Source organism: Schistocerca nitens, chromosome 3 (assembly GCF_023898315.1).
Source record: "Schistocerca nitens isolate TAMUIC-IGC-003100 chromosome 3, iqSchNite1.1, whole genome shotgun sequence".
Classification (NCBI taxonomy): Eukaryota; Metazoa; Arthropoda; class Insecta; order Orthoptera; family Acrididae; genus Schistocerca; species Schistocerca nitens.
In genome coordinates, this window is record NC_064616.1 from 129,862,525 (window position 1) to 129,888,720 (window position 26,196).

The following is a 26,196-nucleotide window of genomic DNA, read 5'->3' on the forward strand; positions in this document are numbered from 1 at the left end:
AAAGAAAGCAGGTGTTGACAGATGTGAAAATTACCGAACTATCAGTTTAATAAGTCACAGCTGCAAAATACTAACACGAATTCTTTACAGACGAATGGAAAAACTGGTAGAAGCCGACCTCGGGGAAGATCAGTTTGGATTTCGTAGAAATGTTGGAACACGTGAGGCAATACTGACCCAACGAGTTATCTTAGAAGAAAGATTAAGGAAAGGCAAATCTACGTTTCTAGCATTTGTAGACTTAGAGAAAGCTTTTGACAATGTTGACTGGAATACTCTCTTTCAAATTCTGAAGGTGGTAGGGGTAAAATACAGGGAGCGAAAGGCTATTTACAATTTGTACAGAAAGCAGATGGCAGTTATAAGAGTCGAGGGACATGAAAGGGAAGCAGTGGTTGGGAAGGGAGTGAGACAGGGTTGTAGCCTCTCCCCGATGCTATTCAATCTGCATATTAAGCAAGCAATAAAGGAAAGAAAAGAAAAGTTCGGAGTGGGTATTAAAATCCATGGAGAAGAAATTAAATCCTTGAGGTTCGCCGATGACTTTGTAATTCTGTCAGAGACAGCAAAGGACTTGGAAGAGCAGTTGAACGGAATGGAAAGGAGGGTATAAGATGAACATCAACAAAAGCAAAACGAGGATAATGGAATGTAGTCGAATTAAGTCGGGTGATGCTGAGGGAATTAGATTAGGAAATGACACACTTAAAGTAGTAAAGGAGTTTTGCTATTTGGGGAGCAAAATAACTGATGATGGTCAATGTATAAAGGATATAAAATGTAGACTGGCAATGGCAAGGAAAGTGTTTCTGAAGAAGAGAAATTTGTTAACATCGCGTATAGATTTAAGTGTTAGGAAGTCTTTCCTGAAAGTATTTGGATGGAGTGTAGCCATGTATGGTAGTGAAACATGGACGATAAATAGTTTGGACAAGAAGAGAATAGAAGCTTTTGAAATGTGGTGCTACAGAAGAATGCTGAAGATTAGATGGTTAGATCACATAACTAATGGGGAGGTATTGAATAGAATTGGGGAGAAGAGGAGTTTGTGGCACAACTTGACTAGAAGGGATTGGTTGGTAGGACATGTCCTGAGGCATCAAGGGATCACCAATTTAGTACTGGAGCGCATCTTGGAGGGTAAAAATCGTAGAGGGAGACCAAGAGATAAATACACTAAGCAGATTCAGAAGGATGTAGGCTACAGTAAGTACTGGGAGACGAAGAAGCTTGCACAGGATAGAGTAGCATGGAGAGCTGCATCAAACCAGTCTCAGGACTGAAGACCACAACAACAACAAGTCTAACGTTATATCCGGATGATGAGGTGGTTATCTTTTCGTTATTGGTCATATTTATTACGAGCTGAGTAATTCACAATCCGTTGTTTGGAGAATTTGCAGTGAATTAAGAGTGTGAAATTGCGATTGCTAATCAGAAGGAAGCAGAAACTGGCAGGCTCAAATTAATGCTAGTTTAAATGGCAGAGTGAAAAGTAATGCCTCAGGCGGGATCCGATTCCACCACCTTTCATTTTCCAGCTACAGACTCTACTAGTTTTAATTTTTTAATTTTTATAATTTTTGTATTGTTTTCTTTAATCAAGCTCCATCCGCCCTTCGTCTTATGTTGGCCAGAATATGCTTTCATGGCCTATCTTCCTTCAGCTGTATTCGTAATTTCTTAACTTAACTAAGCTCTTCTTCTGAAAGTGACCTAACACTTATATTTCTTCTGAAGTGTAATTTATGTGTTAACTCAGCTCTGTTATCTTTCTTTTTAATTTAAGTGACCTAAAGGGCTTTTGCCGTTGCGTCGTTCAGAGGTGGAAGGAAGTGGCAAATAGATTGGGATGCAAATAAAATAATCTACTTTAACGTAACCGAGTTTTTCGTAAGAAAATTAATAAAATAAAATATTACGATTTTTCGTCAGAAGCCTCTCCCTGTATTTCTGGAGAAACCAGATGACGATATTACTAAAGTAAAACTTCTGAATATGAGCTTAACATGTTTCTGCTATCCCAAGTCACTGCAACTTATTCACATTCCTACGTCTAACTATAAAAAAAAGTTTTGAAAACACTGTATTTACGGAGTTTTTTAAACTTAAAGTGTTCTTCTGCCACATAAATCATAAAATCTTCTAACGTTGTAATTTTCTTTCTAATGACAGAGATTAGTTGGCAAAATTTCCAAGCAGCCAACCATAACTGGGGTATAAACCACAGTCTGGACAGAGCACATCCTGTATACATACTGCGGTATCCGACGTCCTCTTCATAACGGCTTCTTGTTTTCGCATCGCGTTTCAGATCTTAGTGCGATCTCTAAGATCAAAGGTATGTGCTAGCTTGTGTACCAGATGACAGTGGTAATAATATAGGTGAAGCTTCAGTTTAATCTTCTAGACTTTCTCCAGTTTTCTCACTGACAATATCGTACCATACCAAGTCTGTCGTGTGGATATTGTTGTTTATGTTCTTCCAAACTTTAATTCGTTATAATTCAGACAATTTGTACGAAATACAGTCAGTGCCACAATAAAGCGTAGGCCGTAATTTTAAATGTAACGCCCGCAGCAACACCTCTGGTAGTGGTCTCGAATCTGTAATAAATGCACTTTTGCACAGTGTGTAGATAAACAGTGTGAGAGTTGAATGTTTTGTTTTGTCTGTTTCAGCTTAAATTAAGTGCAAAATATCTGAAGCGTGACTTATGTATATGCATCAAAAATACCTTCTGAGATTCGTTGAGCAGCTATTTGGTTCGAATGAGGCAAAGTGGGTGCTTCAAGAGGGTAATGATCCGAAACAGCGCAGCCGTCTCTGTGCAGCGTGTAAGCAAGACAATGGGGTGTCCACGATGGATTGGCCTGCAATGTCTTCGGATGCAAATCCGATCAAAAATGTTTTGTCGTATAATAAGATGAAGCTTAAAGCAAACCAAATATATAAGTTGAAGCAGCTGTCATATCAAATCAGTACGATATGGAGATCGTTGTGGAGAGAATGTGCAGAAAATTTCGTGAAAAGCATGCCAAAAAGGTGCCAAGACATAATCGATAATGGCGGCGATTGGATTAACTATTAAGTAATTGCGCAATTAGCAATAACATGTATTTTCATGTAAACATATATTTATAATAGTGTCTTTTATTTCACGCAGATAACGGCGTACTCTTTGTTGTGGAACTGGCTGTATTAAGATATTGACAAATGTATAACCGCAACAGCTGTTAAATGATGCTTTATTGAAACGACCGGTTCGCAGGAAGTTGATGCATCCTCAGCAGTACATAATTGATTCATATAAAATCCAGACTGGGGTTAAATGGACGACCCAACATTCTCAGTCAAATCAAAATAAAACTTCTGTCGAAGGAACGGTAGTCAGGTAATAAAATCGGCGGAACGATGGAGTCGACCACCCCAGATACACTATGTGCTCAAAAGTATCCGGACACTCCCAAAAACATACGTTTTCCATATTAGGTGCGTTGTGCTGCCATAGGTACTCCATATCAGCGACCTCAGTAGTCATTAGGCATCGTTAGAGAGCAAAATGAGGCCCTCTGCGGAACTCACGGACTTCGAACGTGGTCAGGTGATTGGGTATCATTTGTGTCATACGTCTGTATGTGAGATTTCCACATTCCTAAACATCCCTAGGTCCACATTTTCCAATGTGATAGTGCAGTGATAACGTGGAGGGACACGTACAGCACAAAAGCGTACAGGCCGACCTCGTCTGTTGACTGACAGAGACCGCCGACAGTTGAAGAGGGTCGTAATGTGTAATAGGCAGACATCTATCCAAACCCTCACGCAGGAATTCCAAACTGCATCAGGATCCGCTACAAGTACTATGACAGTTAGGTGAGAGGTGAGAAAACTCGGATTTCATGGTCAAGCGGGTGCTCATAAGCCATACATCACGCCGGTAAATGCCAAACGACGCATCGCTTGGTGTAAGAGCGTAAATATTTGACGATTGAACAGTGAAAAAACGTTGTGTGGAGTGACGAATCACCGTACACAATTTGGCGATGCGATGGCAGGGTGTTGGTATGGCGAATGCCCGGTGAACGTCATCTGCCACGTGTGTAGTGCTAACAGTAAAATTCGGAGGCGGTGGTGTTATGGTGTGGTCGTGTTTTTCATGTAGGGGGCTTCCATCCCTTATTATTTGGCGTAGAACTATCACTGCACAGGCCTACATTGATGTTTTAAGCACCTTCTTGCTTCCTACTGTTGAAGAGCAATTCGGCGATGGCGATTGCATCTTTCTACACGATCGAGCACCTGTTCATAATGCACGGCCTGTGGCGGAATGGTTACACGACAATATCATCCCTGCAATGGACTAGCCTGCACATAGTCCTGACCTGAATCATATAGAACACCTTTGGGATATTTTGGAACGCCAACTTCGTGTCAGGCCTCACCGAGCGACATCGATACCTCTCCTCAGTGCAGCACTCCGTGAAGAATGGGCTGCCATTCCCCAAGAAACCTACCAGCACATGACTGAACGTATGCCTGCGAGAGTGGAAGCTGTCGTCAAAGCTAAGGGTGGGCCAATACCATATTGAATTCCAGCATTACCGATGGAGGGCGCCACGAACTTGTAAGTCAGTTTCAGCCAGGTGTCCGGATACATTTGATCACATAGTGTATCAAGGGATCCGTTGGGAAAGCAACATCATGCGGAACAGGCTCGTTTGGCAGTAGCATAGGGTGGTATGCAGACAAAAAAGCATGTCAGATAAAAACCATCGTAAAATAGGAAACCAGAATGTGGAACTCAGAAGCCACGTAGCCGGAACAAAATATAGGTGAGAGCCTGTGGAAGAGAGAGTGCACAGGGGCATGGAACCGACCCGCTATCCAAGGATGCGAAACCGGTCGTTTCAATAGACGATCATTTAACAGCTGTTGCAGCTCAAGATGTATTTCACAAATGCGGCTGTCCAGAGTATAAAGTGTTCTGAAATATTTACAAATTATATACAAAAACGTTCACCGTGAATAGGCTGTCTATTAGTCAAAACCAAAACAAAACCCCTACAGCAGTTCCTGAGATTAGCAGCCTGCATATAGAGACGCGGGTACGTGACTTCAGTGTTTAGTAGGCCAAATACGGCACAGATGCCGCTCCGGTAGAGGCGACGCACACACTGGAAATAGAGGATCCCACCGTGACCACAAGAAGACATTGTGCATTCTGTATTAGTTTCTTTGTAATAACCACTGTGTGCGGGTGTGGTGCAAGTTGCTCGGATATTACGCAAATTGTAGTCGATATACGGGGGACGGGGGGGGGGGGGGGGGGGTGTACCCGGCCGGGGTGGCGGAGCGGTTCTAGGCGCTACAGTCTGGAACTGCGCGACCGCTATGGTCGCAGGTTCGAATCCTGCCTCGGGCATGGATGTGTGTGATGTCCTTAGGTTAGTTAGGTTTAAGTAGTTCTAAGTACTAGGGGACTGATGACCTCAGAAGTTAAGTCCCATAGTGCTCAGCGCCATTTGGGGGGGGGGGGGGCATGTTTCCTTCTGACGAAGTTTTTCCTTGTGTTCATATATTGTGTATTAAGTTGGTTTCAAATGCTTAAATCAGCCATTCTTAGCATAGAAGAAGTCATAACTTGAGTATAATAGAGAGTAAGCTTATTTTGGGCCATAGAGTAGGGAGTAAGGTTATTTTCGGCCACATTAGCTTTGAGGTACGACAACAGGGAGGTGTGGCCTCTCTACGTTGGCAGGAGAGTTGCCGCACACCAATGCGGTAGAGATGCCTCACTGCTATCACAGTTTGTAGGTGATTTGAAAATATTTCATACCATTCAAAGGATACCGGTGTTACCTCATGCTTTTTTTAATAGATAAGTTGTTTTATTTCTTGCATTGTTAACGTCATTGTGACTGTATACAATTCCATTATTTACGGAGGTGCGGAAGTATTTATAACATGCCTGCGCAATACAAAAGGAAGGCCACTGCCAAGACAGCTCAGTGGACAGAGGAAAATTTAAGAGAAGCCGTAAAAAGGCTGAAAGCAAAGGAAATACTATTCAGAAAGGCAGAAAGGCACTATGGTATTCTGGCACGAACCTTAAAACGATGACTGGAGTCCGGCATCCTGGAAAAAGGCAGACTAGATCCGGCGGGTGTAGGTATTTGAATAATCACCCAAGTCAAATTAATAATCTGTAATACTTTTAAATTATATTTGATCAAAATAAATACACTACTGGTCATTAAAAGTGCTACACCACGAAGATGACGTGCTACAGACGCGAAATTTAACCGACAGGAAGAAGATGCTGTGATATGCAATTGATTAGCTTTTCAGAGCATTCACACAAGGTTGGCGCCGGTGGCGACACCTACAACGTGCTAACATGAGGAAAGTTTCCAACCGATTTCTCACACACAAACAGCAGTTGACCGGCGTTTCATGGTGAAACGTTGTTGTGATGCCTCGTGTAAGGAGGAGAAATGCGTACCATCACGTTTCCGACTTTGATAAAGGTCGGATTGTAGCCTATCGCGATTGCGGTTTATCGTATCGCGACATTGCTGCTCGCGTTGGTCGAGATCCAATGACTGTTAGCAGAATATGGAATCGGTGGGTTCGGGAGGGTAACACGAAACGCCGTGCTGGATCCCAACTGCCTCGTATCACTAGCAGTCGAGATGACAGGCATCTTATCCGCATGGCTGTAACGGATCGTGCAGCCACGTCTCGATCCCTGAGTCAACAGATGGGGACGTTTGCAAGATAACAACCATCTGCACGAACAGTTCGACGAAGTTTGCAGCAGTATGGACTATCAGCTCGGAGACCTGTGATGGTGTACTCAACGACGAACCTCGGTGCACGAACGGCAAAACGTCATTTTTTAGGATGAATCCAGGTTCGGTTTACAGCATCATGATGGTCGCATCCGTGTTTGGCGACATCGCGGTGAACGCACATTGGAAGCGTGTATTCGTCATCGCCATACTGGCGTATGACCCGGCGTGATGGTTACACGTCTCGGTCACCTCTTGACGGCACTTTGAACAGTGGACGTTACATTTCAGATGTTTTACGACCCATGGCTCTACCCTTCATTCGATCCCTGAGAAACCCTACATTTCAGCACGATAATGCACGACCGCATGTTGCAGGTCCTGTACGGGCCTTTCTAGATACAGAAAATTTTCGACTGCTGCCCTGGCCAGCACATTCTCCAGATCTCTCACCACTTGAAAACGTCTGGTCAATGGTGGCCGAGCAACTGGCTCGTCACAATAGCCAGTCACTACTCTTGATGAACTGTGGTATCGTTCTGTTTGACTCAATGCCCAGGCGTATGAAGGCCGTTATTACTGCCAGAGGTGGTTGTTCTGGGTACTGATTTCTCAGGATCTATGCACCCAAATTGCGTGAAAATGTAATCACATGTCAGTTCTAGTATAATATATTTGTCCAATGAATACCCGTTTATCATCTGCATTTCTTGTTGGTGTAGCAATTTTAATGGCCAGTAGTGTATTAATGACAATTAAATAAATATTATCTGCTATAACTAATTTAGTTCGAGAAATTTATTTGTTCCCTTTTCCTTTCACATACTTAGGTATATTTGGACCACAAAATGAGAAGAAATTTGGTTGCTCATATTAAGGTTCTTGCAGCAGCTGGGTTTGTGCTTGACAGGTCTTTCCTCAGCAAGAGCGTCGGGAATGAGCAAGGAAATTGTTATTAATTGTTTTGAAGTATTGGCAGACGTCCTGAAAAAAATGATTTGTTTGGTAAGCCAGAAAGAATTTTTAACATGAATGAGTTTTGAATGAAGGCAAACAACCAACGTGGTTCTGTGATAGCGAAAAAAGTACCAAACCGGTTCATGTGCTAACGTCAGAAGAGAAAGGCGAAAACGTAACAGTTGTGGCTTGTTGTAAACAAATGGTTCAAATGGCTCTGAGTACTATGGGACTTAACATCTGAGGTCATCAGTCCCCTAGAACTTAGAGCTACTTAAACCTAACTAACGTAAGAACATCACACACATCCATGCCCGAGGCAGGATTCGAACCTGCGACTGTAGCAGCAGCGAGGTTCCAGACTGAAGCGCGTAGAACCGCACGGCCACAACGGCCGGCGCTTGTTGTAATGCTGCCGCCCAATTTGTGCCTCCTGTTCTGATATTAAGGGGGTAAACAAGAAAGCGGAGTTCGCTGACGGCTTGCCTCCAGGTTCCGACGTCTACAGGCACTCAAAGTCATCGTACATTAGTACAGACTTGTCCTACAGATGGTTCACGGATCGTTTCCTGAAACACAAGCCATCGGGAAAGGCCCTTATCGTTTTAGACGGACACAGCAGGGCTCTGCAGCTGCTTCAGACAGCTGTTGACAACGATGTGGTAATGATCTGCGAACCTAATCACGGCACTCATGCCTTGCAGCCTCTGGATGTGTCGTTTTTCGATCCCCTAAAAGCATATTTCCGGAAAGAAGCTGCAGCATAGGTTGCGCAAAACTATCAAAGGAAAATCACTCGATGTCAGATGGGTAGATCAATCGGTGCTGCAGTCATGGACTTTGCGGCTGATTCCGGCGGAGGTTCGAGTCCTCCCTCGGGCATGGGTTTGTGTGTTTGCCCTTAGGATAATTTAGGTTAAGTAGTGTGTAAGCTTAGTGACTGATGACCTTAGCAATTAAGTCCCATAAGATTTCACACACATTTGATACATTTTTTTTGATCAATCGTTGCAACTTCGAGTAAAGCCGCGTCTGTCGGAATAGAGCTCAGAAACTTTGAACCCACGGGCATTTGTCCCTTTAACCCAAATCGAGTATCTGAACACTTGTCCTCAATGTCACTCACAAATGACTCATCACCATCATCATCAGTTCAACAAGCTCTCAGTGCTATGGACTCCTCACTTAACTCGTGCTGATTCTTCCCAGAACTCCCCACACCCTACCACATGTAGCATGTCACCTGATAAAATGACACCAACGAAACTCTTCCAGAAAATAAGTCCGATAGCAGAACTGCCCAAATCAACGTCAGTAAGACGAAAGCTCAACCCAAAGCACTTACTGACGGATGCTACAAACATTGAAAAGAAGCATGGGAAACAAAGGCAAAACGAAACTAAGGAAACAAAGCAGAAGGAAAAGGTGGAAACAATATCATCCGTGACTGCATGAGGCAGGACACGACCACCTAAGGGGACCATCGCAGAAACTGGAAAGAACCCAATAAATTCAGAAACCAACCGCTGCTGTGAATGTTGGGAAATTATTTCGTAACCATAAAAAAGGTGACTGGATTCAATGTGTGCGTTGCAATCAATGGCTCCACAAAACATGATCTACATATGTGGACATGTGTATAGATTGTCGCAGGAAGGATGCTACAGAACAAAGCACTAAGAAGCAATCTACATTCATGCTCATAAATTAAGGATAATGCTGATACATGGTGAAACAACGCTCTGGTGGGCTGTTTGCGGGTTTAAATCACCTCGGGGTATGACCATTCTGTGCATTTGACATGCGGTCGTCGCACGGTGGCCAGCAGTCCACAAGCCCAGAGGTGTGTTGGTGCATATCAGAGTACAGTGCAACGAGTAACTGTGCAGACGTTTTCAGACGTCCTAATGGTGACTGTGTGTTGAAAATGGCTCGAAGAACCCATATTGATGACATTATGAGGGTAGAATACTAGGGCGACTGGAGGCTGGTCAAACACAGCGTGTCGTAGCACAGGCCCGCCGTGCGCCACAAAGTGTGATCTCCAGATTATGGCAACGATTCCAGCAGACAGGAAACCCGTCCAGGCGCTACAGTATGGGACGTCCACAGTGTAAAACACCACAACAAGACGGGTATCTCACCATCAGTGCCCGCGGACGGCCACGGAGAACTGCAGGTAGCCTTGCTCGGGACCTTACCGCACCCATTGGAACAGTTGTCTCCAGACACACAGTCTACAGACGACTGAATAGACATGGTTTATTCGCCCGGAGACCTGCAACATGCATTCCACTGACCCCTGGTCACATGAGAGCCCGTAAACCCTGGTGTCAAGAACACACTACATGGTCATCGGAACAGTGGTCCCAGGTTATGTTCACGGACGAGTCCAGGTGTCTGAACAATGATTCTCGCCGGGTTTTCATCTGACGTGAACCAGAAGGGGACCTGTATGGAGGTCGTGGTTTGATGGTGTGGGGTGGGATTATGATTGGTGCACATACATCCCTGCATGTCTTTGACAGAGGAACTGTAACAGGTCAGGTGCATTAGGATGTCATTTTGCACCAGTATGTCCGCCTTTTCAGGGGTGCAGTGGGTCCCATCTTTCTTCTGATGGATGATAACGCATTGCCCCACCGAGCTGCCATCGTGAAGGAGTACCTTGAAACGGAAGATATCAGGCGAATGGAGTGGCCTGCCTGTTCTCCAGACCTAAACCCCATCTAGCGCGTCTGGGATGCTCTAGGTCGACATATCGCTGCACGTCTTCAAACCCCTAGGACACTTCAGGAGCTCCGACAGGCACTGGTGCAAGAATGGGAGGCTATACCGCAGCAGCTACTCGACCACCTGATCCAGAGTACGCCAAACCGTTGTGCGGCCTGTGTATGTGTGCATGGTGATCGTATCCCATACTGACGTCGGGGTACATGCGCAGGAAACAGTGGCGTTTTGTAGCACATGTGTTTCGGGAAGGTTTTCTCAACTTATCACCAATACCGTGTGTCGTGTGTGTTCCCTATGTGCCTATATTGTTAGCGCCAGTTTTGTGAAGTGCCACGTAGTGTGGCACCACATTATGCAATTATCCTTAATTTATGAGCATGAGTGTATGTAAATTTGTACCTTGTACGCTGTAAATTGAAATTAAAACATTACGAAAATTAATGTTGTAAATTATGATTCAGTTCATGTATGCATGTTCAATTGTATGCGTATACTGTCTTGTTGTATCTTATATTGCTCAGTTATGTTAAAGTTAAAGAAATCAACTTAAACTTAATTTTGTTATTAATTATTTTACACGCGGCATCTCTCCCAAGAAAAGTCGGCGTCTATATCGTATTCTCGGGAGCGACGCCGTCCATGCAATAGTTCCTTTGTTCCTCCTTTTCTCCCTTTAATTTACACTTACCGACGTTTCGTCATATGTGACGTAATACAAACATTTTAAACTTGAGCTCTATCAATTTGCAACAATATTTAAAGTAATTCTACCGTGATTTAACAAATGATTTAAAATGTGCAGCATCTGTGCCAAATTTACCTTACAGAGAATTTGTGTGGGGCAGGAACTGCAGGTGATAAGTTTATGGACTCAAACACTTTTTGCGATAAATAGACAGGGTCAGTTTGTCGCCCGTTTCTGCACCACATACACTCCTGGAAATGGAAACAAGAACACATTGACACCGGTGTGTCAGACCCACCATACTTGCTCCGGACACTGCGAGAGGGCTGTACAAGCAATGATCACACGCATGGCACAGCGGACACGCCAGGAACCGCGGTGTTGGCCGTCGAATGGCGCTAGCTGCGCAGCATTTGTGCACCGCCGCTAGTGATGGGCTAAACTGCGATTTTCCGATATCAGTGATTTCTGTGAATGCTACTTTTCAGTATCTGTTATTCTTAACTGCGATTTGTCGCAGTTAAGAGTCGCAGTTAAGGAACATAGGTCGTGTATCCCTCCGCCACTGCTATTTCTGCGATTTCTGCTACTTCCGCGATTTCTGCTACTTCTGTGACTTCTGCTACTTCTGCGATTTCTGCTACTTCTGCGATTTCTGTGACTCCTGCTACTTCTGCGATTTCTGTGACTCCTGCGATTTCTGCGACTTACTACTGTATGAAAAAGTTACATCTGTCAACACGGAAAATTGCATCGCAACAAACCTGTCATTGGCAAGTATGTTTTACGTTTTTTCTTCCGTTGGCTTTAATTTTGTATTAAAGAAACAACTGTGAAAATATTAATAGTGTAATTAATATGTAAGTAGCCGTACAGTACCGTAATAGTTCGTATTTAGAAAATGAATTCTAACATATTGTTATGTTCACAGGTACCTGAACTACATTTCAGTCACTCAGTAAAGTGATAACTGAAAATATCATTGTCAACAGATCTGAAGAAATTGCCACTGCATCTTTAGACCGTTTTCGTCAGACGAGAGGTTAGTTTCTAAGCGTTTCGATGGACTTAATTACTTCAGTGAGATCGTTCTTGCAAATGTGATATTCATTATAGCAAATATTAGCAATCTACTCTGTCAATTATACTTCTAGTAATTAATGACAGCAAAAATTGTTTAATAATCCTTGTGTTTTTGCAGACACAGTTCTGACTCTGATTACTGGTTGCTGTACGTATCTATCCACATCAAGGCTGTTGGGAGGGACTCGTGAAGATTCAAGACAGCTCTTAGAGGATTTGCAGTTTAAAAGTGAAACAATTGTGAAATAAGTGTGTGAATGATTAAGCTGTGTTTTATCGAAGTTGTTGTGCGATTTTAAAGGAATAATAAATGTCAAATACAGTGAGTGAATAATAAAAATCTCATTTTCCACATGTTTAAGCCGTCCTATACCCATAATTTTCCGCCACTTACTTATTGGTAAACACTTGTTGGAGAGCGACATGCCCCCCCTCCCCGCCCCCTTTCTCCACAATCTTGGTGTGACACTGACCTGTAACATATCCCGAAGTCTACAATATGCATTTTGAGGCTGTTGATATGAAAGTGGGAAGTACAGATCTTCCAGTTAAATCAGGAATAGCTTAAGTGCATTACTTGAAAGTAACACAGGAAAAGCTTACTTATGTAGGTGGTAGTAGTGTCGGCAAAAAGTTCTTGTGTGTGAAGTTGCCATGTAGAACACCAGGTGTAAAACTTTTCTCCCGAGTCTTGAACTGTGTCGTAACAAAAGTGAGGCATTCATATGACTGTTTTCATTTCTCTACACTTATACAGATGTCTGAGTTCTGCTGTGTTAACATTGCAAAGTCCTGTAGGCATGTGGAGTATTAACCAAAACTGTCATATTGGAAGCAGAATCAAACACATTTGTTACGTTACTTGATATTTTCAGGAGAAAACGGCAATGTTGCTTCTTATTAATATAATACATTCAGAGTCACAGCAGTATTTGACCAACCATAACTGATGCTGAATGTGCATGTCGTCATATAATATGAAAGGCTTATTTCAATAGTGGTACAAGTCCATTACCTCCACTTTTCTGTCTATAATGCTTCTGAAATTAGTGATCCAAACAAACATAAATAAAGGTTCATCTCTAGCAAGAAGCCATATGCTTGAATATTTCTGGTATCTCAACTGCAGATTTTTCAGCGCTCATTTAATTTTACGACTCTATATCTCAAAATTAACAAAAATGGACTTGTACCACTATTGAAATAAGCCCTTCATATGCACACACAGCACATCGATCTCGTGAGGCACAAGGCTCTCATAACGAAGTACATACGTCGGTCAACAGATGACACTAGGAAAAGTATGTTAACTGCGCTTTTTAGTTGCTACTTGCGACTCTTAGTTGCGATTTGACACAGGAATCGCAGTTTGACTCGGTAGCGAATAGCGTAGTATGAACTTTGCTCAACAGATGGAAGTGCTAACTGCGCTTTTTAGTTGCTACTTGCGACTCTTAGTTGCGACTTGTCACGGAAATCGCAGTTAGACTCCATAGCGTACCGCAGAGATGGGCGTAGTACGAACTTTGACCCACAGATGGCACTGTTAACCGCGCTTTTTAGTTGCTACATGCGACTCTTAGTTGCGACTTGTCACGGAAATCGCAGAAAGCAGTGCTAAATTCGACCAATAGATGGCTCACGTCTTTGAATGTGAAATACTACTTGCGACTGCTAACTGTGACTGAAATCGCAGTTAGATTTTGTAAAGTTGCTACTGTGATATCTGTGACTTCTCAGTCACTGCGATTTCTAACAGATACGCGATTTCCTGCCCACCACTAACCGCCGCCGTCAGTGTCAGCCAGTTTGCCGTGGCATACGGAGCTCCATCGCAGTCTTTAACACTGGTAGCATGCCGCGACAGCGTGGACGTGAACCGTATGTGCAGTTGACGGACTTTGAGCGAGGGCGTATAGTGGGCATGCGGGAGGCCGGGTGGACGTACCGCCGAATTGCTCAACACGTGGGGCGTGAGGTCTCCACAGTACATCGATGTTGTCGCCAGTGGTCGGCGGAAGGTGCACGTGCCCGTCGACCTGGGACCGGACCGCAGCGACGCACGGATGCACGCCAAGACCGTAGGATCCTACGCAGTGCCGTAGGGGACCGCACCGCCACTTCCCAGCAAATTAGGGACACTGTTGCTCCTGGGGTATCGGCGAGGACCATTCGCAACCGTCTCCATGAAGCTGGGCTACGGTCCCGCACACCGTTAGGCCGTCTTCCGCTCACGCCCCAACATCGTGCAGCCCGCCTCCAGTGGTGTCGCGAAAGGCGTGAATGGAGGGACGAATGGAGACGTGTCGTCTTCAGCGACGAGAGTCGCTTCTGCCTTGGTGCCAATGATGGTCGTATGCGTGTTTGGCGCCGTGCAGGTGAGCGCCACAATCAGGACTGCATACGACCGAGGCACACAGGGCCAACACCCGGCATCATGGTGTGGGGAGCGATCTCCTACACTGGCCGTACACCACTGGTGATCGTCGAGGGGACACTGAATAGTGCACGGTACATCCAAACCGTCATCGAACCCATCGTTCTACCATTCCTAGACCGGCAAGGGAACTTGCTGTTCCAACAGGACAATGCACGTCCACATGTATCCCGTGCCACCCAACGTGCTCTAGAAGGTGTAAGTCAACTACCCTGGCCAGCAAGATCTCCGGATCTGTCCCCCATTGAGCATGTTTGGGACTGGATGAAGCGTCGTCTCACGCGGTCTGCACGTCCAGCACGAACGCTGGTCCAACTGAGGCGCCAGGTGGAAATGGCATGGCAAGCCGTTCCACAGGACTACATCCAGCATCTCTACGATCGTCTCCATGGGAGAATAGCAGCATGCATTGCTGCGAAAGGTGGATATACACTGTACTAGTGCCGACATTGTGCATGCTCTGTTGCCTGTGTCTATGTGCCTGTGGTTCTGTCAGTGTGATCATGTGATGTATCTGACCCCAGGAATGTGTCAATAAAGTTTCCCCTTCCTGGGACAATGAATTCACGGTGTTCTTATTTCAATTTCCAGGACTATATTACCTGCGCTACTGGAAAAAATTTGCCTTGCAGAAAGATAACTAGTGTAGTTTATGCATAACACGCCAGCACGCTATTTGCTACGCCTCATACGTCAGTAGCTAACGCAAATGTTTTTTGAGCAGCGATGGCTTAGTTAAGGAGATCCAGTAGCGTGGCCTCTCCGATCTCCTGACCTCAGTCCCTCTGATTTACGGCTACGGGAAGATTAAAAGGCACTGCTGTATTCCACACCGATTGGCAACGTGCATATATCTCATGTGTTAGTCCTATCCGGCAGCAGCCAAGTGTGTTCGCACAAGTTCATGATTATTTGAGAAGGAGGGCAGAGGGTTATGTAAGGATGAGCAGTAACTACATTGAACATATCCTGTAGCGTCTATAGATATATGATTAATAAAGGATGGAATGGCCCATATCTTAATAAGTATATGTATCGAAACGTATCTGAGACGTAGGAAGCGGATGGTTGTTCCCAGTGTCAAAAAACAAGGAATATATTCGAATTTGATTGGTTTCACGGAAGGTCGGGGGTGCCACAGGGTTATGTTCTGGAGCTATTGCTTTTCTTGATACATACCGGGTGATCAAAAAGTCAGTATAAATTTGAAAACTTAATAAACCACGGAATAATGTAGATAGAGAGGTAAAAATTGACACAAATGCTTGGAATGACATGGGGTTTTATTAGAACAAAAAAATAAAAATAAAAAATTGCTAGACGCGTGAAAGATCTCATCCGCGCGTCGTTTGGTGATGATCGTGTGCTCAGCCGCCACTTTCGTCATGCTTGGCCTCCCAGGTCCCCAGACCTCAGTCCGTGCGATTATTGGCTTTGGGGTTACCTGAAGTCGCAAGTGTATCGTGATCGACCGACATCTCTAGGGATGCTGAAAGACAACATCCGACGCCAATGCCTCACCATAACTCCGGACATGCTTTACAGTGCTGTTCACAACATTATTCCTCGACTACAGTTATTGTTGAGGAATGATGGTGGACATATTGAGCATTTCCTGTAAAGAACATCATCTTTGCTTTTTCTTACTTTGTTATGCTAATTATTGCTATTCTGATCAGACGAAGCGGCATCTGTCAGAAATTTTTTGAACTTTTGTATTTTTTTGGTTCTAATAAAACCCCATGTCATTCCAAGCATGTGTGTCAATTTGTACCTCTCTATCTACATTATTCCGTGATTCATTCAGTTTTCAAATTTATACTGACTTTTTGATCACCCGGTACATCGACGGAAAAAAAATCATAACACGAGGAAGGAATTGTGCGCCATAAACTAAAGTTGATAGGCGTGTTTCTACGCCCTAAAGATGATATCTATTAAAATTTCGCACCAGTCGCATAAGAGTGGTGCTAGTAGCGGCACTACGAGGGTGCAAATCAGGATTGGTTTAAATACACACTATAACTGTCGTGAGCGTTAGTTACCTTCGAGATTCGATGTGGTGAGCTGATGTTAGTCAAGAATGTCTTTAAGGCGACAAAGACGCTATTATCAACACCACACTGAGTTTGAACGGTGTCGTGTAATAGGGCTACGAGAAGTTGGATGTTCCTTCTGCGATACTACAGAAAGACTTGGTAGAAATATAACCAGTGTACATGACTGCTGGCAGCGGTTGTCCAGGAATGTACGGTCGCAACAAGACCGGGCTCCCGACGGCCACGTGGCACTACCGAGAGGGAAGACCGTCGTACTGGCGCGTCGTACTGCATCTGCATCTGCAATAGCAATTTGTGCACCAGTTGGGGCCACAGTGACGCAGCGAACTGTTACACATCGGTTACTTTAAGAACGTCTCCTAGCCAGTGTAACGTGCATTCCATTGACCTCAAACCACCGCCATTTGCGACTCCAGTGGTGTCAAGCGAGAGCGGAGTGGGGATCTGATGTGTTTTATGATGAAAGCTGTTTCTGCTCCGCTGCGAGTGTTGGTTAGAAGGGGGCCAGTCGAGGGCCTGCAAACAACCAGTCTGTGGGGTAGACACACTGGACCTTTTGGTCTGGGGTGGGGAGCACTCTTGTGGTTATCCCACGGATCCAGACTGCAGAGCTGTACGCCAGTCTGGTGATTCGACCTGTTGTGTACCATTTACGAACTAAGGACGTGGCCAGGATTTTGTCAAAGGTGGGGTCCGATTTGCTAAGAGAACCTTAAAATGACTCGTTTTTCATTTTATTCTGGACACACACATATTTATTTTTTAATTTTATGTGCATAATTTGCTTCAGGGGGCCTTCATACAAATAGTTTTCAGTGTATGAAATTAAACAAGGAAACCTTTTCTTTAAAAATTGCAGCATATTTTCCTCACTATACAAAAAGAAATACCGAAATTCACAATAAAATATTTTTTTATTTGGCAATATGATAACTTCACTCTGTTTCCAAACGAATTCATATCAAATATAACATATTGCCTCTTTGTTAACAAAACAACTCAATCTTCTGATATGAGGTTCACTGCCGCAGAGCAGAAGAACCTTAACGCTGGCTTGAATAACTTATAAAGTTAAACGAGTTCAAATCTCTTTTGGCAGTTGCTACCTTTCTCCTACTACAGTCGTGTATTTAAATTTGCGGCTTTTCTGAAACCAAATGAGAATTCCTTCGATACTTCAAAGCAGCCCAAGTTCCTCAATTTTATTAAAGTATCTTTCATTTCGTTAAAATTCTTCAACTTCCGTAAGTGATCAAGATTTTTTTTCAAATTAGCAAGCAAATTTATTTATAAACCAAAACGGATTACACAAATACTATGTGCTCCGAAACACATGTGCGTCCAACGACATTGTGCTCGTTAGCCAGAGGTGCCACAGATCTTAACACTGATTCACGCCTTGATTTGAACTTGGCTTCTAATGTATGTGACCTCATAAATGGGTTTCTATTTCTCCAGGATAATATGGTTATACGGTGCAAATAAACGCCTCTACGGTGTTCAACGTACATTGACGTTTGTATGAAGTTTATTTACAAATATGTAAGAATTGTGACGGTTGGACCCACTATAGTAAAACTTGAGCCATCTTTATGCAGGCATACATAGTAGAAAATGACGATCGCTAGCCGTCTTCCAATTTAAAATGGCTTTTATTTCCGGGAGTCTCCAAAGAGATGTCTGGATTGCCTTGCATGCAGATCTTTTCATTTAAGCAGAGACACTGCTCCTTCAGTGGAATTGCAATCTGTCAGGAAATAAAGATATTCGGAAAGGATTGCCTGAGGCCTGTAGGAAGGGGCCAACTTTGGCATTTGCCTAACTCTAAATCGGGAAACCATAGATGGATTCAAATCACTTTACCTGCCGAATACAGGGATTGCTAGCTTAGCGTCTCAAAGCGCAGAGGTACCCCAGTCGATAGCGAATGTGGAAAAACTGATGTTGAACAGTGTTTTAAAATAAAATAAAATACATGACAACAAACGACGGACTTTTGATATTGCATGTTTTTCCCTCCATTATGCACGTGTGATCATTTGATAGTGATTGAAATGCATGCATATTTTAAGATTTAATTGTGCCTGGAATTCCAAGCTTCAGGTATTATAGTATTAAAAAAGTGTAAATATATTATGGACGAAAGGGAGTTTGGACGGGGGGAGGGATGCAGGGCGCAGCCGGTTCCGACGAATTCAAGTAGGCCACTGAAAAAATCTTTCACAGACGAACTATAGAATGTGCGGTCACCCCTTCCTCTTTCCATTCTCCACAAACTTCTCGCCAACGTTGTGTATTGGAATTGGTTTCTGCCCGGGTGACTAGATTGGGCGATATTTTGCCATTTGGGCTACTAATGATAGAATTTTGAGCAAATGTTTTAAAGAAATTTAATCATTGCAGTTTGGGCGATATTTATGTTGATCAGCGCGATGTTTGGTGACACAGGCAAATCCAAGTGTATTTTTATACACTTATTTTAACTGAGTATTATTTTTAATGATATTTGACGCTCCACTGCCTTTGAAATACCGAAATATTGCAGCCCCAATGTTCTACCGGCCTCCAAATAGCCACTCCAATACTAACTAAGCTATTGTAGTAGTGAGTACATATTTTTAACTAATCATTTCGCTAATGGAAGAGTCAAAATTGGTTTCCTTCTTCTTTCTTGTTACAAATTGATTCATAATTGGAAACAGCAGCAAATTGATTCATAATTGGAAACAGCAGCACTTACATTACATTCAACTGCAAGTAAGAACTGAACTGATTAACAAAACAACAAATGAGCTCAGTTAAGGACAATAATGTTCAGCAGATGGTCTTGGCTAAGGTACAGATGGGCGGTAGCTGATAGTGCTATAGATACCTCGATAGTTGAAATCTGTCTATGACCTTTTTGACAAATGATAGTGATTATCCCTTTTTTGTCGTATGACTGAAACTCAAAGTATCTTTCAGTTACTTTATACGGCAACTAAGTGGCGTGTAATTTCGTTTAGATGATAGGGGGGTCCGGAACCCCTGCATCCCCCCGCCCGTTTTGGTACGTCGTTGCATGAAAAGCATTCATGTTTTCCAGCAGGTTAACGCTCGTCCACACACCGCTGTTGTAACCCAACATTCTCTACACAGTGTCGACATGTTGCCTTGACCTGCTCGATAACCAATCCAGTACATAAGGGGCATCATCGGACGTCATCTCCAGCGTCACCCACAAACAGCATTAACCGTCCCTATATTGACCGACCAATTGCAACAAGCATGGAACTCCATTCCACAAACTGACATCCGGCACCTGTACAACACAATGCATGCACGGTGGCATGCTTGCATTCAGCAATCTGGTGATTACATCGGTTATTAATGTACCAGCGTTTCACATTTAGAATGGTTTAACCCGCGCTTCTCCCCAATGGGGAGAAGAGGAATTTGCGGCACAACTTGACTAGAAGAAGGAATCGGTTGGTAGGAAATGTTCTGAGGCATCAAGGGATCACCAGTTTAGTACTGTAGGGAAGCGTGGAAGGAAAAAATCGTAGAGGAAGAGCAAGAGATGAATACACTAAGCAGATTCAGAAGGATGTGGGGTGCAGTAGTTCCTTGGAGATGAAGAAGGTTGCACAGGCAAGAGTAGCATGGAGAGCTTCATTAAACCAGTCCCTGGAATGAAGACAACAACAATAACAACAACATCCCGCGCTTACATTAACCTGTGATCTTTTAATGATAATCACTTAAATTTGTTACCTAGACTAACGTATTCCCGAAACTTCATTACTCTACATTTATTGTTTTTTGGCGTTGCGATTTTTTCCGTCGATGTTTTAATGATGTGCCACTAAATGTGATAATGACTCAAAAATTGTTATAGTGAAAGACATGGAACGCCATAGAGGTGATGTAGCTAACAGTATAGTCAGCAATGTAAGTACGTGGGTTTCAGAGAACAGATTGCTGCAACAAAACACAGTGCATACAGTTTCTGAAACGAAACCCTTGTGAAAGCGAAATTTTATTGTCTCAAGATAGTTAAACGGTCACTGAAGTCAACCATTTTACATTAAGGCTGAGGGTGGAGGGAAGACTGTCTTGGGCGTACCATTTGAACATCATGTGCAGAAAGTGAATGTTGTTATCTTCACTCTACAAATGATCACCGCTGTTTCTGATAGTGACAATCTGCTTACTGTCACGCCATTGCTTAGTATGGGGTAACTCTGTGCATTCAGCTAGAATACTTTCAGCCCAGAAATGGGCTGCCAGACTACCCTACGCATCGAGCTTCGCGTAGTCCATTGTTTTGCGTCTCGGAATTCCAACTCAGCTGCCGCTGAAAATACACACATCAAAAAAAGCTTTGCATCACCTCGGTTCCGAGAGTTCCGGAACCTATACAGAAAATTTGAATAGAGATCAACATAAACATTATTTCCGTCCTTTTTATTGCTCATGAAAACCACAGTATGCATGTTGTACCACAATACAGCGAGACCTTCAGAAGTGGTGGTTCAGACTGCTGTACACACCGGTACCTCTAATACTCAGTAGCACGTCGTCTTGCACTGATGCATGCCTGTATTCGTCGTGGCATACTATCCACTAGTTCATCAAGGCACTGTTGGTCCAGATTGTTCCACTCCTCAACGGCGATTCGGCGTAGATCCCTCAGAGTGTTTTGTGGGTCACGTCGTCCATAAACAGCCCTTTTCAATCTATTCCAGGCATTGTCGGTAGGGTTCATGTCTGGAGAACATGCTGACCACTCTAGTCGTGGTATGTCGTTATCATGAAGGAAGTCATTCACAAGATGTGCACGATGGAGGCGCGAATTGTCGTCCATGAAGACGAATGCCTCGCCAGTATGCTGCCGATATGGTTGCACTATCGGTCTGAGGATGGAATTCCCGTATCTCACAGCCGTTACAGCGTTTTCCATTACTACCAGCGGCGTACGTCGGCCCCACATAATACCACAACAAAACAGCAGGGAATCTCCACTTTGCTGCACTCACTGGACAGTGTGTCTAAGGCGTTCAGCGTGACCGGGTTGCCTCCAAACACGTCTCCGACGATTGTCTAATTGAAGGCATATGCGACACTCATCGGCGAAGAGAACGTGATGCCAATCCTGGGAGGTTCATTCGGCATGTTTTTGGGCCAATCTGTAACGCGCTGCATGGTGTCGTGATTGCAAAGATGGACCTCGCCATGGACTTCGGGAGTGAAGTTGCGCATCATGCAGCCTATTGCGCACAGTTTGAGTTGTAACACGACTCATGTGGCTGCACGGAAAGCATTATTCCACATGGTGACGTTGCTGTCAGGGTTCCTCTGTGCCATGATCCGTAGGTAGCGGTCATTCACAGCAGTAGTAGCCCTTGGGTGGCCTGAGCGAGGCATATCATCGACAGTCCCTGTCTCTCTGTACCTTCTCCATGTCGGAACAACATCGCTTTGGTTCACTCCGAGACGCCTGGACACTTCCCTTGTTGAGAGCCCTTCCTGGCACAAAGTAACAAAATGGTTCAAATGGCTCTGAGCACTATGGGACTCAACTGCTGTGGTCATAAGTCCCCTAGAACTTAGAACTACTTAAACCTAACTAACCTAAGGACATCACACACATCCATGCCCGAGGCAGGATTCGAACCTGCGACCGTAGCGGTCGTGCGGTTCCAGACTGTGGCGCCTTTAACCGCTCGGCCACTCCGGCCGGCACACAAAGTAACAATGCAGACGCAATAGAACCGCGGTATTGACCGTCTAGGCATAGTTGAGCTACAGACAACACGAGCCGTGTACCTCCTTCCTGGTGGAATGACTGAAACTGATCGGCTGTCGGACCCCCTCCGTCTAACAGGTGCTGCTGATGCATGGTTGTTTACATGTTTGGGCGGGCTTAGTGACATCTCTGAACACTCAACGGGACTGTGTCTGTAATACAATATCCACAGTCAACGTATATCTTCAGGAGTTCTGGGAATGGGGGAGATGCACAACTTTTTTTGATATGTGTACATTCCGTCACGAAATTTGCTGTTGACAGTAGTGGCTCTCATAAGAAACTGCAAGTGTTCCAGTGAACACTAGACGGAAAAATGATGTACACTTTGATAATACTTCCTTAGGAAATGTATAGAGTGGTGGGTACTTTTCAACAGGTTTTATTTCCATCAAAAGGAAATTGAGTGATAAACCACAACGCACTCTAATCCAAGTTGAAAGGCTTCCTTGTGATACATTCCTTCTATTCTACACAGTACTTCCTTGCAGTAGTCGAGAACTTTCCTCTGTAATGTGTTTTTTATTTGTAAACTCTCTCAAAATTCTTATCTTCTTATACTAATTTTTTAATTTTTTGTTTATATATTTTCTAATCATCATTTTGTAATCTATGTAGTAACTCGAACCGTGACCAAGTAGCTTTGGCTCACGTGATCCCGCAGAACCTAAGAAATAAATAACATAAAAATATGTTTTAAGTATTTTTTCTACTTTTGACAATACCACGTGTTTTATGAGTATAGGGCACGTTTTATAAAACCCTGTATTCTGGTAACTGCAGCTATTCCTCAAAGAACCCGTTTCTACTTCGTGATAATGGTGCAAAGAGTAGAAATGATTGGAGTTCAGAGACCCACTGACATCGAAATCGTTACCCGGGGAAGGAATTGCCCTTCAGCGAGTTTGAAGAGCTCATCCACGCATTCGCCTGAACTAATTTAACAAAGCCACAGAAAACTAAATTAGCCTGAGTGGACGGGAATTTGAACTCTGATACTCCGTGATATGAATCCAGTCCCTTAACCACTACGCTCTCTAGCTAAATGAAATGATAATATTGCAGTAATGTTAGGTATTCTGTAACTCTGTCTCCACCAACATTACTCGTAACTGTCAGTTACAGGCGACTGCTGGAATTGCTCCTTCTTGTCCAGTCCAAGCTTGTGTTCTGTCTCCAGTGGTTTTCGTCGTTCCTTCTGTTTTCCTCGCAACAGTAGTTTTAATTCATACTACTACACTTATCGACAGTGACATTACGACTCTACGTAACAAAATCCTTCCAACTTTGCTGGTCATTACCTCCACTGCCTGTGTGTAAATCACAATTTACCACTTGATCCCACAATGTATTGACGCTAAGAGTAATATAACAGTCAGTTTCGTGATTTTGGAAACTTTTAAAGTATTCTAAAATCCTTTTGAAACTATAAACAGAAAGAATACTTTTTCTGATCTCCGTGTTCTGTCCGAAAAGCGGTGAAATCTTGTAGCTTACTTAGAATTATTTTGCTTGCATTGCTTCGAGTCTCATTTATTTAGAATACACATCCAAATATTCTACAGTTACATCTCAAATAATTCACCTCCACCGACGTATTTAATTCCAGGTTTGTTTTGTACTGTAACGCCTCCAGTGGGTCAGAATTTAGTTTCAAGAGAGTAGAACCCTAGTGAAGTGAATTCCTCTCCAGAGCAAAACTGACATAGCTGACAGGTACACACGTCATATTATGCACATCCGCTTTTCAGAATTTAGCAAACTAGGAATTATCAGGTGCGCTGCACATCGCCCAAATGAAATAAACTGCTACGTCATGTAAGTCTCAACTACTTGAGGAGTGCGATGAACCGAGGCTGTTGAGCAGGTACGGAAATACTGTTCACTGTTCCGACCGGGTCTATGATCCGTTTTAATGACGCAACGGTAATGCACGGGAGAAACAAAGTCACGAGTCTGGCGATTTTCCTTCAAATTCAGTTGGAATCAGTCAGCTCATACTGGTTACTGGTGATAGACTTCAGCTGAGTTTACGGTGCTGGAATCTGAAGAATTATTTGCCAAAAAAATTGCAGCTTAAACCTGAAAGGTAACGTCACTGTCGTGCAGTCTTATGCTAGATTAGATACTCATGTGCTCACTATATGCAATAGCCTAGCGGTATTTATTACCGATTTCTTTTAATTAAACACAACATCAGATTCTCGTGCGTCACCTAGAGTTATTGATTATCCACTTCCTATATTTTAATGATCACTGGTTGTGGAAACAGAAACTTTGAACTTGAGTGGAACAGAGTGCGACAGTGTAAGGTCTCCTGTAGAACCAACAGCCAAACAATTTAGCGGCCGCAAACCGTTCTAGCAGCCTTGGTACTGAAAAAAAAATTTGTTCGCGTTTGGCACATGAGTTTCACAACTTCTAGGGATATGAAATGGAATGATCACATAGGCCAACGGTGAGTAATGCAGGTGGTAGTTTATTTGTAGGACCCTGGGAAAATGTAGTCAGTGTACAAAGCAGACTCACTGCATAATAGTAGTAGTAGTCATTTTCAGTACTGTCGAGTAAAACGCCTTTTCTTACTATTTCAGCATTTATGTGTTGTGAGTTTCTTTTCATAACAGCTTTCATCCATGACGGAACTTACAGACTTGTATACAGGATCAAAATATTCAGATTTAAAAAATTATTTGTGAATATGTTACCTCTGATGTAATACAAAGATCAGGTCAGTGGGCTGTTATTCTAGGACTGCGTGGTTTAAAACTGTGTCCTGTTTCCGGTGTGCTCGTGTTTCCTTTCCCTTTTTGGTATCTGGGATTTATTTACGAATACAATATTTTCACGGTCTTGCTGCTTCCAAGAAACTGTCGGTATAGTTTAGGTATATAACTCTGAAGAAAGGAAGGCTAGCAAAAATACGTAGTTAGAGTTATTAGCGTACATGTACCCTGAAACGATGCGAGTACAATCGCTTCCGCGAGCTGCATATTGGAAGTGTTTTTGTTGCCTGCGAACGACACAGTAGGGGGCTCGTTTGGCGATGCTAATCATTATCTGGAACAATCAATACGGCAGGCTTGCGCACTGACTGCTGTTAATAAAGACTGGCACACAGACTTGTTGCCGGCTGTCCACCTATCACTTCCGTAAATAAACGTTTTAACTTCTTTATTTCAAAGATGTTCGCTTTTCACGGCCACAGCTTTCTCTCAGTGATTCCGTTTTATGGTTTTTCCTTTATCTGAGTAGGGAGACTCGTCAAGTGGTGACGAGCTTAAAATGTCCGCTCTAATACGAACAATTATTCGTATAGATACTCTTCTGACAGCATAAAATCTAACACTGTGAGCAGCGGTCTTATGTTGATAGTCTTAGTGGAAGATGCGTAAGTGTTTGGAGCCTGACCGCTGCACAAGTTTCCTCAAAAAGATTTGACCTTTAGACGGTCAAGGATTTGATAACAGCGTGTTTATAAAGCCTGCAGCGGTTTACTGTGGCTCACTGTACAACGGTGTATATTCGGAGCACCAGGAATCTATGTGAGTAAAACGGCTTAAGGCTATGTTGTTGCAGTTGTTAGCGGCTAATTTTCGAAAGAACAGGAATTTTTACTATCGAGGATGGGAATGTTAATAAGCGGTGCTCTTGATTA

The 26,196-nt window shown here is 43.5% G+C and overlaps 2 protein-coding genes and 1 long non-coding RNA gene across 3 annotated transcripts in view; 2 read left to right on the forward strand and 1 right to left on the reverse strand.

The window, feature by feature from the left end:
- The window catches only part of LOC126248073 (band 7 protein AGAP004871-like), a 439,986-nt gene that overhangs the window by 366,356 nt on the left and 47,434 nt on the right, over positions 1-26,196 (reverse strand). The window lies entirely within an intron of this gene.
- LOC126248075 (uncharacterized) lies at positions 11,838-12,568 on the forward strand. The gene is made up of 3 exons (XR_007545410.1): positions 11,838-11,947; positions 12,102-12,212; positions 12,372-12,568. It is a non-coding gene; the product is annotated as an uncharacterized LOC126248075 (long non-coding RNA).
- Positions 26,034-26,196, forward strand: part of LOC126248072 (argininosuccinate synthase) — a 174,181-nt gene continuing 174,018 nt past the window's right edge. The window contains exon 1 of the mRNA XM_049948723.1: positions 26,034-26,083. The gene's annotated coding sequence lies outside the window, so the exon portion shown is untranslated. The remainder of the gene's footprint in view (positions 26,084-26,196) is intronic.